Here is a 13,432-nt window from a genome sequence, read left to right as displayed (position 1 = left end):
GTCCTGCTTATACCATTGATAATGTGTACCACTCATTACTATAATAGCACATATCCATTATTCTACACTTCTCCCAAAGTCTTTCAGATTCTTATAGCATAGAAATAGGCACTTCATATCTTTAAAGCACTGTCATTTGATCACTAGTATTCCTTTTAACAGATTTTGTTCTCATCCCATCTTGGAGAAGAATGGAACATCATTGATTTACTTTCTGTGAATAGAAGGCAGAACCTTGAGTAGGGTATGGATGTAATCTGATATAACCAGTGGCACATGGAGCATACACATTACAATGACCTGAAAATGATAGTCAAGAAGAGCTTAACAAAGGGTGAAATTGGGAGACAAACCTTAGTACCTGGTGGAAGAGAAGACAAAAAGGGGAAAGTGAGGTGACTGGTTCTTCATACTCTTCTCTGTGCCTCAAAGAAAATTCAATATTGCTTTGGGAATTGGAGAATCTGCATCTCCTCCTGTACTTCCTGGAAATGATCATGGAGGAATAACTGAATTACTTCTTCTTTGGAAACAAGGAAGAACGATGGTCAGAAAAAAGGGAAGATGCTCTGTCAGACCAGTCTCTGGACATGGGGTGGTCATATCCATTGCTGGTGGTGGGGGGGGGTGAGGCTAGCTTATCCGGATTCAGGAGCTTGACCGCATTCTCGGGAAGAGGAATCTCTCTGAATAACAGACAGAGGTTCCTCCATGCCTATACATTGGCCAGATCATCAGGTATGCATCCGCTGGGATGGACATGACCAAGGTTGGGACGGATTGGCTGATCTATAGGCAATGTTAGGATTGCTGCACACCACTGAATCTGAGGCTGAGGACCTTGAAAGATAATGAATCTGTGTAAGTGTAGTGTAAGAGACTAAGGAAGATCCTAGTGATTTGCTTCCTCTGGAATTCCAACTGAAAATGTGTAGAAGATGGACCTCAGCAGGTGTATGATCTGAGTAGGACACTTGTGCAGCTATAGATGTAGGTAAAATCATTGAGGATGTAAAAGTATCAATATGAAGCATGTCAACAGGGTTTTGAGGTGTAGGCTTCACTTGGTGTCGAAGGCAATCTTGGAAAATTAGAATAAAAGACCTCATTAAAGAATGTCAAAGAATCAACAAGGCAATGTAGGATCATCTCAACACAAAGAAACTCTAGCGGACTGACCTGCTGATATGCTTGAGAATGAAGAAGTCCCCAAGATGCCTTTGACTTTCATTACTTGCTATACCTTGTAGTTGGATATTCAAGTTCTGATGTGTCTCTACATCGGTAGTCTTATTGACAACATATATTATTCAATAGCTTAATGAACTTACCAATATGCCACAGTCATTCCACTTCAGAAAATACTCAATTGGCTGTAAAATACTTTGCACTGCTGAGTGGACATGAAAGATATTCTATAAATGTAAATTCTTTTCACAAGTCTCTTATTTAACTCATTAATTGAAAATAAGTCGTAAATGCAAAACATGCACCTATATAGTCCCACTAGCAAATAAACAACTATCAAAATTCACTTCCCAGTGGTGAAAGGAAAAACGAAGATGATTTTTGAGGAAGTGACAATGTTGTTGAGGGTAGCATGCTTAATATCGTCTATGTGGATTTTAGCAAGTCTTTAGATCAGGTCCCTCATGGCAGACTGATCCGATAATTTTAAAAACGCATGAGATCAAAGGGAGGATAGTTAGATCCCAAATTTGTTCAGTGCAGATAGCAAAGGATAATGTTCAGCAAGGTTGTTTCTAGAGGGACTAAATATGGCAGACTCAATCCTTTGCTGCTTATTAATTATAGTAGTATTTATGACTTAAATAAAAGAGGTGAGGCTATGGTTATACAAAGTTTGCTCATATGGTTGATATTGAGGAAGAAAGCTGTATAACTGCAGGAAGATATCAATGTCTGGTCAGTGGATAGAAAAGAGACAATCAGAACTCAATCCAGAGAAGTGCAAGGCTTGAGTAATATGCAAATAGTAAGATTTAATATATAGTAAATGGTAGGATTCTGAAGTGTATTGAGGAACAATGGAGTGCACATTTGTAGACAAATGGGGCAGTTCTCTTTATTGGTCAAAGTATACAGCATAATGGCAAGGAGGTAATGCTAGATGCTAAAGAACACCAACTAAATCACTGCTTAGAATAATATATATTACTGGTCACTGCATTACACAAATTTTGTGATCACGTGAGACAGAATGCCAAAAAGATTTAAAAGGATAGTACCAAGAATGAAGAATTTTAGCTGTGAGAAAAGATAGGAAAGACTTGACTTGTTTTCTATAAAATTGGGGAACCTTAATTACGGAGAAGTATATAAAATTACAAGGCGCTTAGATAGATAGAGTAGAAAGGTCTCTGTTTTGAATAAGGTGAGAAAGAGCTACTGAGAGAGCACTCTTCCCTACTGCCATAAGTTCTGTGCTGTTTTGAAAAGAAAAATGTATGCCATCTTAACCTCTGACTGTGTGGACAATTTGAACACAAGCTTTTCTTGGGTGAAATACAAAGGATTATTTATTCGTGCATTTACCCTGAAAAACTAATACTGGCTTATTTACAAGTCACTTTTACACACAGTTAAAGATTTTTCAGACTCACTTCAACCAGGTGATGGCTTGTCCAGCAGACAGCTTCCCATACATGAGAAGTTATTTTGACATCAGCCTTTTCTTTCTGTTTGATAAGCATAAAGGTAAGGAGATACTGGTGTTTTGAATGTGGTTTACAGCTTGCCTTGTATTTTTCTTTCACATGGAACATGATATTGGTCATGAGTGGCACACAGTAGGAGAATCCCATGTGAATTTTCTTTTCCAACTTTACATCCAACACAGGCACTGAATGTTCAACTTACATAGAAACATAGAAATATTTTACAGCAAAGAAGGGAGGTCATTCGGCCCACCATGTCTACATAGGCCAAAAAAATGTTAACCAGCCTAACCCCATCTTCCAGCTCTTGGTTGTTAACTTCATAGGTCAGTTCAAATGTAAATCAAGTATTTTCTAAACGCTAGGAGTACTTATGCCTGTACCACACTTTCAGACAGTTGGATGAAATTATTACTCCTCTACACACCTCTAATCCTTCTCCCAATTATTTTTAAAATAGTATCCCTGACTAAAGTATCTGACTTCAAATCTGCTGCATATTGCAAAAGGATACATTTCAGACTTGGAAGCTGACTGCTGGACACGACACTGGCTGGTGGAACTGAGTCTAAAGATCCATCCAAAATATCATTACAAAAACTTGCTCAGCATGGTGAAAACTAGGTGTTAAACCTCTCTGGAACTCGACCCTCAGATTTACTGCACAATTTGATACTATTTGACAGTTTAATCTTTCTTCCTCAAAAGACATAGAAGATGAATGCACATAGCTCCATGATCGGATCAACAAAGTTTTAGCATACCTATCGGGATACTGCAGACAAAAATTAGATGAGGCTTATGTAAACAACTCTCATCTAAAACAGAAACAACTTTCATTGCATGTCTTCTAGCAGTTCCACAGTGACTCAAAGACTGATGTAATATCACAGCTGGCACCAGACTTATGCCATGAAGCACCAGGCATAAATGTTGATTGCACTTGTCTCAAGGCTTTAGAAAATCTCTCATACTATGGTAGTGTACTCTCCATATGTAATATTACTGATGAGGATACCAATACATACATCCAGAGATCAAGTTCTTCCTCTGGCTGACTCCATGATCATGTCTGAGCATAGCATGGCATTAAGCTGAAAGCTAAAATCAATTCCAGCAGACCATTGTCCTTTTCAAGGTAAAAACAATGATTGCAGATGCTGAAAACCAAATACTGGATTAGTGGTGCTGGGAGAGCGCAGCAGTTCAGGCAGCATCCAACGAGCAGCGAAATCGACGTTTCGGGCAAAAGCCCTTCATCAGGAATAAAGGCAGTGAGCCTGAAGCATGGAGAGATAAGCTAGAGGAGGGTGGGGGTGGGGAGAGAGTAGCATAGAGTACAATGGGTGAGTGGGGGAGGAGATGAAGGTGGTAGGTCAAGGAGGAGAGGGTGGAGTGGATAGGTGGAAAAGAAGATAGGCAGGTCGGACAAGTCCGGACAAGTCAAGGAGACAGTTACTGAGCTGGAAGTTTGAAACTAGGATGAGGTGGGGGAAGGGGAAATGAGGAAGCTGTTGAAGTCCACATTGATGCCCTGGGGTTCCCCTTTATTCCTGATGAAGGGCTTTTGTCCGAAACGTCGATTTCACTGCTCGTTGGATGCTACCTGAACTGCTGTGCTCTTCCAGCACGACTAATCCATTGTCCTTTTCACCCTGTTGCATAATGTGGAATCTTGGATTAGTGAAAGATGCCACAGCATATCCCTCAAACACTTGAATTAAAGATACACAAGATGAATGACAAGAATTTGATGGCAAAACAAAATAACAAGAAGGAAGAAGGGTTAAACCCAACAAGTTGCCTTATTCACCTCTTGATTAGATTACTTACAGTGTGGAAACAGGCCCAACAAGTCCACACCGCCCCGCCGAAGCATAACCCACCCATACCCCTACATGTACATCTACATCTACATCTACCCCTTACCTGACACTACGGGCAATTTAGCATGGCCAATTCACCTGACCTGTACATCTTTGGACTGTGGGAGGAAACCGGAGCACCCGGAGGAAACCCACGCAGACACAGGGAGAACGTGCAAACTCCACACAGTCAGTCGCCTGAGGCGGGAATTGAACCCAGATCTCCGGCGCTGTGAGGCAGCAGTGCTAACCACCGTGCCGCCCACAAATGCTGCCTGGCTTTCTGTGTTCTTCCAGCCTCCCACTTGTCTACTTTGGATTCCAGCATCTGCAGATTTTTTGCCTCAAAACAAAATAACAAACAACAAGGTCCTTCATTGTGCTGGGTTGAAGAAGGGGACCACCTTTCAGAAAGTCTAAGGTGAGCAAATCATCTCAAATGATACAAAGAACAATACAGTCTTTAAGAAAAGCTTTACAAAAATCTGTAGACTATATCTTTTGGGACAACATTACAGCCAACCAGTCCATGTGGAGGCAAGCAGCAAAATTTAGTTTCGCATGTTTCAAGGACACAGGGTGGTACGTGTATGGAATGAGCTGCCAGAGGAAGTGGTGGAGACAAGTACAATTGCAACATTTAAAAGGCATCTGGATGGGTATATGAATAGGAAGGGTTTGGAGGGATATAGGCCGGGTGATGGCAGGTGGGACCATATTGGGTTGGGATATCTGGTTGGCATGGACAGGTTGGACCGAAGGATCTGTTTTCATGCTGTACACCTCTATGACTCTATGACCATCAACAAAGTTGCAACGGGGGGATCCAAGATGGCTGCGATCTAAGGAGATCGCACTGCAGAGCTCCGCATCGCAGCACAAGTGGGACGAACCTTCAATCCGCCCAACCCAGACCATCATGATATCTTGGGACTCTGGAAAAATTGTGGAGTCCCAAGAAACTTTTAAAAGTTAACTTACCTGTGATTCCAGCCATCCAGAGATGCTGAAAAAGGGAGGAGGAGTATGCGAGACCAGGCCTATGGCCTAGCCTGCAGGATCCTTGGAGTTGATTACTTTCCAGGCCCTGGTGAATAAGCTCACAAAATCTCACAAGATGCTGGGGAAGCAGATTGAAGAGAAGCTGGCTCCAATCTCTCTCATGTTGCAGAAGCATGAGCAGCAGCTGGGAGACCTGGAGAAGAGGACTGATGAGTGGACCACAGGGTCACAGTGGTGGAAGCTGATACCAGTTCATCCAAGGATAGGATCCAAGCCCTGGAGACACAGGTCCATAATTTGCGTGACCAAGTGGATGATCTTGAGAACAGAGGCAGGAGAAAAAAACATTTGGATCATTGGTCTGCCTGAGGGTAAGGAAGGTGAGCGACCTGCAGAATGTTTTGAGGATTCTGCCAAAATTCCTTGACTTGGAGACTGGCATGAGAGAATTAAAGATAGAGAGGGCTTACTGGGTCGCAGCACGGAGATCAGGTCTTGATCAACGTCCTTGTCCTCTTCTAATGCAGTTCCATCATTACCGGGATAAGAAGAGAGTCATGGAGGCTTCTAGATTTCAGGGGAAGGATTCGAAGGCCCTAATTTACGAGGGCTCTAAGATCACGTTCTTTAGGACTTCTCAGCGGCGGTGATACAGAAACAAAAACCTTACAATGGTGTCAAGTGAAGACTGAGGGAATTTGGGATTCAGTACTCTCTGGGGTATCCAGCGGTGCTTCACCTTAGATGGATCCATACATCTCTTTGACACGTCAGAGAAGGCAAGAGACATTGTGGACAAATTAACCTAATTTGAACAATTGAAGTATGCATAAATAATATTGTTTGGGTATGTCTTTATTGTTTTGTAAAAGAAACGGAGGTAGTCCGGTTGGACCTTTAGTTTTCTTTTTTTTTCTATTGATAATAATTTGGTTTAAACTATGAAGGTTGAGATGTACATCTTCAGTTTCTAAGTTAGGATATACCAAAAGATGAATGGGGTATTTATTCCTTTTTTTAAATGTTTTTTATTCATATTGGTATTCTATGCTGTGTTTACTTTTTTCTGCTTGTGTTTGCGGTGCAGCTCTAGCTGGAAGAAGTGAAGGTGGCTGAGGTGGTTAGATGCCTACTTATGGGCAGTTTGGGATGGGTAGTTGTACCCTCTGGGCAGGGGGTGAGCTCCCCTATTCAGCGCTGTTGGCACTTTGTATGTTGGTTTGTTTTTTGGTTTCCCTTGTTTTTAATTTTTAATAGTTTTGTGGGTTTGTTAAATGTAGTGGTTTTAGTTTATGTAGTTTTTATATTTAGTGGATCATGTGACACTAAGGCTCAGCGATTTGTGGTTTGGGTTACTTCTCCCTGGAATTTAAATGCTATTGCAGAAGGTTATGGCTAATGATGTGATTAAATGGTGTACCAGGAATATCAAGAGAAGTCACTCACCAATTAAGAGGAAGAAGGTATTCTTGAGTTTAGAAAGGAGAAGGTGGATATTTCTTTGTTACAGGAGACACACTTGGATGATAACGAGCATCCGAAATTATAGCAGAATGGCTTTGACCGAGTTTATTTTTCATCATTTAATACCAGAAGCAGAGGAGTGCTATATTGGTTAGGAAGAATCTCCTATTTAAATTGTTTGAGTGTGTTAAAGACACACACGGGAGGTTTGTAATTCTTAAAGCCTTGATAAACAGGGCAGAATATGTTGTTTCAAATGTTTATTACTCTCCAGCTCATCCCCTTAAATTTTTGGTAGATGCTTTCTCCAAACTGATAAGTCTCGAGTCCCAGCACATCATTATTGGGGGAGATTTTAACTGTCTCATGGAGCCCACAGTAGACAGGTTGCCCAAAAGGTCCCTCGTTACCCTCTGTACAAACTAGACAGTTAGTGGATCTGTGTGGGCAGTTAGGGTTGGTAGATATCTGGAGGTGATTCCACCCTAAGGCAGGGATTTTACGTTTTCTCCAATCCACACAGATGTCACACTGGGATTGATGTTTTTCTGACCCCTGAGGTAACCTTGGATTTGGTGGCATCTTGTACGATTGGTAATATTACCATCTCTGATCATGCTGCAGTGTACCTTATGGTTAAGATTAAGGATGTTACAGTGGGTTCGAGGCACTGGCAAATGGATTCATTTATCCTCAAGGATAATAAGTTTGTGGAGTATTTTTCTAGGGAATTTTGGGCATTCCTAGACATTAAGTTAGGCTCGGTTGGTAGTTCATGCATCCTCTGGGAAATTGTCAAAGCCTATGCCAGGGAGTTAGTTATTTCTCATTTCACCAGTAGGAAGCAGCAGAAGGGTGAGCAGTAACGTCTCCTTGAAGGCAGCTGAGAAGGCTTACTTTGACAGATCCTCGTTGGTCAAACTACAGAGGATTACGGCACTGCGGTCTGCATTAAATTCTGTGTTCACGCAGATGGCAAAGAAGGAGCTAGCTTTTGCAAAGCAAAGATCATATGAGCATGGTGACAAGCCAGGCAAATACTTAGCATATCTCGCCAGGTAAAGGAGTGCCCCACAAACCATTATGGTGATCAGGGAACTGGGAATCTAACATGTGATTCTAAAAAGGTTAATGTGGCGTTCCAGAGATTTTACTCTAAATTATACCAATCTGAGGATTGTGAGGAGGGGCAGGCCAAATGGAATCTTTTTTTAAGGATCTGAAGCTCCTGGGCATGACCCCCAAACAAGAGTCCTTTCTCAATGCCCCTTTATCACAGCAAGAAGTGCAGGAAGCTGTGAGGCAGCTTCAGAGTGGAAAGGCACCAGTCCTGATGGACCTCCCAGTGAATTCTATAAGCAATTTATAAGTATACTGTCAGGCTCTATGCTCAATATGTTTAATCATTCATACAGTCATGATTGTCTCCCACCATCTCTGACAGAGGCCAATATTTCACTTATTCTTAAAAAAGGGAAGGACCTGGAAGACTGTGCTTCATACAGGCCCATCTCACTCTTAAATGTGGACTTTAGAATCATCTCTAAGACTCTCGCGTTAAGGCTGGAGACTATGTTACCTTCCATTATTAAAGAGGATCAGATGGGCTTCATAAAGAGTTGCAGATCCTCCAATAATGTTAGGAGGCTGCTTAATATAATTCAAGCATGTCAACAGCAGTCAATACAGGGATTGGTGAATTCTCTAGATGCAGAGAAGGCATTTGACCAAGCTTAATGGCCGTACCTTTTTTGATACTCTGGAGCGGTTTGGTTTGGGTGAAGTCTTCATAAGATGGGTAAAGGTTCTCTACAGTGACCCTCTCACTGCGGTCACCACCAATGGGGTACGATCAAGCAATTTTAACATTTTTAGGGGCAGCTGGCACGGCTTTTTACATTAGTGATTGAACCATTGGTGGAGGCCATTTCCAATATATCAGCTCCAGAAGTGGGGTCAAAACTACATAAGATTTTATTGTGTGCAGACAATGTCCTTTTATTTGAAAAATTCAGCAGTTTCGGTGCCTCGCCTGATACAATGCATTCGCGCTTTTGGCGATTTTTTGGGATACAAGATTAATTTTGCGAAATCAGAGGCTATGGCTATGGGTGGTCTTACAAAGGAGCTGGGTCTTGTGGGTGACTATAGTTTCCCATTTCGGTGGTCACAGGGAGTTTTTGTATATTCGGGCATATTCATTACTCCAATTCTGGATAGGTTGTTCAAAGCTAATTTTATCCAATTATTTGATAAAATTAAACAAGACTGTCAAAGATGGGAGGCATTTCTGGTCTCGTGGTTGGGTCGAATAGCACTCATTAATATGAATATTCTCCCTCATTTGCTATACCCTATACGGATGCTCCTCCTGATTTTCCATAAGCAAACACTCAGGAGGCTGAACGGTTGGTTCAGCTCTTTTATTTGGCATAGTAAGCGGCCCCTCATTAAATTGGCTAAACGGCAACTGCCTCACAGATTGGGAGGAGCAGACCTTCCTGACATTAAAAATTACCAGTTAAGCTTGCTTTCATCCTACGTGAGTGCATGGGCCTGTGTGGACCCTCTTTTAATATGGCTAGATATCAAAGCCTCCCAGGCAAGGTGCCCTTACAGGTTTGCTGTTTTTGGACAAAATGATGACAGTTAGGGAATATTGCCATAACCCAATAGTCATCAATACTGTTAAAGCATGGAGGACAATTCAGCAGAGGGAAGGCAATATTGGCAAAACATCTTTGTTGAAACCTTTAGTGGGTATGCTGGGTTTTCAATCAGGGATGATAGATTCAGGATTTAAACATTGGGCAGCTAGGGATGTGTCTTGCATGGGCGATTTATTTGAGGGAGCCGTAATGATGTCCTTTGATCAGTTAGTGTGGAAGTACAAGTTATCTAATAGAGACCTCTTTCGTTTTTTTCAAGTTAGGGATTTTATTTTTAAAAAAGCACACTTTTGACTGATCCCTGCAAATCTGACATGGTGGGGGGGCGGTGCTAAGTGCTAACAGTACACTTTCTGGCAGTACTGTATATCATCAACTGGGGGTTGCCCCCTCAGATGAGTTTGATTGACTTTGCAGGGTTTGGGACAGAGAGCTGGGTGTTGAAGTTTCCTCAGAAGCATGGGAGGATATTTGGGAGAATGCAAGGAAGATATCAATTTCCAATAGGACCCATGCTTTGCAACTGAAGATTCTCCACAAGGTCCACTTGGCTCTGGACCGTTTGTCAAAATTTAAACCGGGGTATCTCCAGCATATCCCAAGTGCAAGGTCTGTATGGGCACTCTTACCCATTGTCTCTGATCTTGCGATGGGCTTCAAACATATTAGAGTGCTGTGGCGGGTTCAATGGAGAGGATTTCGTGTGTAAGGGTGGAGAAGCACCTTATCTCTCTCCTTCTGAGCCTGCCCATTGTATTCCCTGCAGGTGCGCATAAGAAAAAACTTGTTAATATTCTCACGTTCTGCGCAAGAAAGAATATCTTACTCAGTTGGGTATCCGAAAACCCCCGGGCCTGTTGGGTTGGCGGAAGATTGTTATGAAGCATATTCCCTTGGGTTTCTCACAAATATGGTACACCACAAAACCGAGAATTTTTAAAAGACATGGCAGCCCTTTTTGGAATACCTGGACGCAGATTTATCTGCCACACTAGTAAGGGCTTTTATATTGCCATAATGATTGTGTTTTATGGGTTCAATATCCAGGGAGGAGGAACTGTGAACATATGAGCGTTTTGTTTGGTTTGGCTGAGTTATTACTATTAATTAGTTTGTTGTTGGTTATTATTTGTTTAGTTAAATAGCCAGTTTGTTTTTTTTTATTCTGTACTTTTCTATATATGTTTATACATTTGTACATGAGGATGGGTTGGGGTTTTTTTTACTTGTATTGTTTTGTACTTGTTGCAATATTAAAAAAACTATTTTTCCAATAAAAATATATTTTTAAAAAAGTTGCAACATGTGACATTCCCAGAAGGTCAGAGGTGATACAGCTCAAAGGATTCCCTGAACATTCAGCTACAACAAAACTATTTCCATGCTGTCCATGCTGATCAGATTCTTCAATCGTGAGGAGGCCCACAGAACAAATGTAATAACTTTCAGCTCGAATACACTCAAACAATGAGGAAACTATCACCACCCAGAACCAGTTACACGAAATACAATGTTTCCAAATCTATTATTTAAATTAATAGCTGTTTATTGATTATGATAATAAGTAAGGGAGTTTTGAGAAGATGTGTAGCTCAGCTTGAGGTTCTGGATGTAGGTTTGCTCACTGAGATGGAATGTTAGTTTTCAGATGTTTCATCACCATACTAGGTAACATCTTCAGTGAGCCTCCAGATGAAGCACTGGTGGTGTAGCCTGCTTTGTATTTATATGTTTGGGTTTCCTTGGGTTGGTGATGTCATTTCCTGTGGTGACATCATTTCCCATGGTGATGTCATATCCTGTTCTATTTCTCAGGGGGTGGTAAATGGGATCCAAGTCAATGTGGTTGCTGATAAAATTCCAGTTGGAATGCCACGTTTCTAGGAATTCTTGTGCGTGTCTCTGTTTGGCTTGTTCTAGGATGGATGTGTTGTTCCAGTTGAAGTGATGTCCTACCTCATCTGAATGTAAGGATACTAGTGAGAGTGGGTCATGTCTTTTTGTGGCTAGTTGATGTTCATGTATCCTGGATGGCTAGATTTCTGCCTGTTTGCCCAATGCAGTGTTTGTTACAGTTCTTGCACAGTATTTTGTAATGAACTTGAAAAACCAAATACAGACAACAAGCAAAACGAATATTATTTACATTCTACCCATTTGTCCTCAAGGACAAAAGACTAACTAGGGAGAGAATAGGGCCCCTTAAAGATCAGTAAGGCTGTCTATATGGGGAACCACAGGAAATGGGTGAGATACTAAATGAGTATTTTGCATCAATGTTTATTATGGAGAAGAATACGTAAGCTAGAGAAATTGAGGAAATTAAAAGCAATATTCAGAAAAGTGTCCATATTACAGAGGAGGAGGTACTGGGTGTCTTAAAATGCATAAAGGTGGGTACATCCCTGGGACCTAATCAGGTCGACCCTAGGACTTTGTGGGAAGCTCGGGAAGTGATTGCTGGGCCCCTTGGTTAGATACTTGCATTATTGATAGCCACGGGTTAGGTGCTGGAAGGTTAGATGTTGGCTAACATAGTACCACTATTTAAGAAAAGTGGTAAGGAAAATCCAGGGAACAATAGACTTTTGAGCCTGACATTAGTCAGGGAAGGTTGTTGGAGGAGATTCTGAGGGACAGTATTTACATGTATTTGGAAAGGCAAGGACTGATTGGGGACAGTCAACATGGCTTTGTGCATGGGAAATCATGTCTCACTAGCTTGGTTGAGTTTTTGAAAAAATCATGAAGAGGATTGATGAGGGCAGTGTGGTGCATGTGATCTATATGGACTTCAGTAAGATGTTTGACAAAGTTCCGCATGGTGGACTGGTTAGCAAGGTTAGATCACAGGAGTACAGGAAGAACTAGCCATTTGAGTACAGAATTGACTTGAAGGTAGAAGACAGAGGGTGGTGGTGGAGGGTTGTTTTTCAGACTGGAGGCCTGTGACCAGCGCTGTGCCACAAGGATTGGTGCTGGGTCCACTGCTTTTTGTCACTTATGTAAATGATTTGAATGTCAACATAGGTAGTATGGTTAGTAAGTTTTCAGATGAGTCCAAAATTGGTGGTGTAGTGGACAGCGCTGAAAATGTGTTGGTGGAAAAGCGCAGCAGGTCAGGCAGCATCCAAGGAGCAGGAGAATCGACGTTTCGGGCATCAGCCCTTCTTCAGGAATGAGGAAAGTGTGTTCAGCAGGCTAAGATAAAAGGTAGGGAGGAGGGACTTGGGGGAGGGGCGTTGGGAATGCGATAGGTGGAAGGAGGTAAAGGTGAGGGTGATAGGCTGGAGTGGGGTGGGGGTGGAGAGGTCAAGAAGAAGATTGCTGGTTAGGAAGGCAGTGCTGAGTTCAAGGGATTTGACTGAGACAAGGTGGGGGGAGGGGAAATGAGGAAACTGGAGAAATCTGAGTTCATCCCTTGTGGTTGGAGGGTTCCCAGGCGGAAGATGAAGCGCTCTTCCTCCAACCATCGTGTTGCTATGGTCTGGCGGTGGAGGAATCCAAGGAGCTGCATGTCCTGGTGGAATGGGAGGGGGAGTTGAAGTGTTGGGCTACGGGTGGTTGGGTTGGTTGGTCCGGGTGTCCCAGAGGTGTTCTCTGAAACATTCCGCAAGTAGGCGGCCTGTCTCCCCAATATAGAGGAGGCCACATCGGGTGCAGCGGATGCAATAGATGATGTGTGTGGAGGTGCAGGTGAATTTGTGGCGGATATGGAAGTGTCCCTTGGGGCCTTGGAGGGAGGTAAGGGGGG

This window comes from Chiloscyllium punctatum, chromosome 10 (genome assembly GCF_047496795.1).
Source record: "Chiloscyllium punctatum isolate Juve2018m chromosome 10, sChiPun1.3, whole genome shotgun sequence".
In the NCBI taxonomy this organism is placed as follows: domain Eukaryota; kingdom Metazoa; phylum Chordata; class Chondrichthyes; order Orectolobiformes; family Hemiscylliidae; genus Chiloscyllium; species Chiloscyllium punctatum.
Note: the sequence above shows the minus strand (reverse complement) of the source record.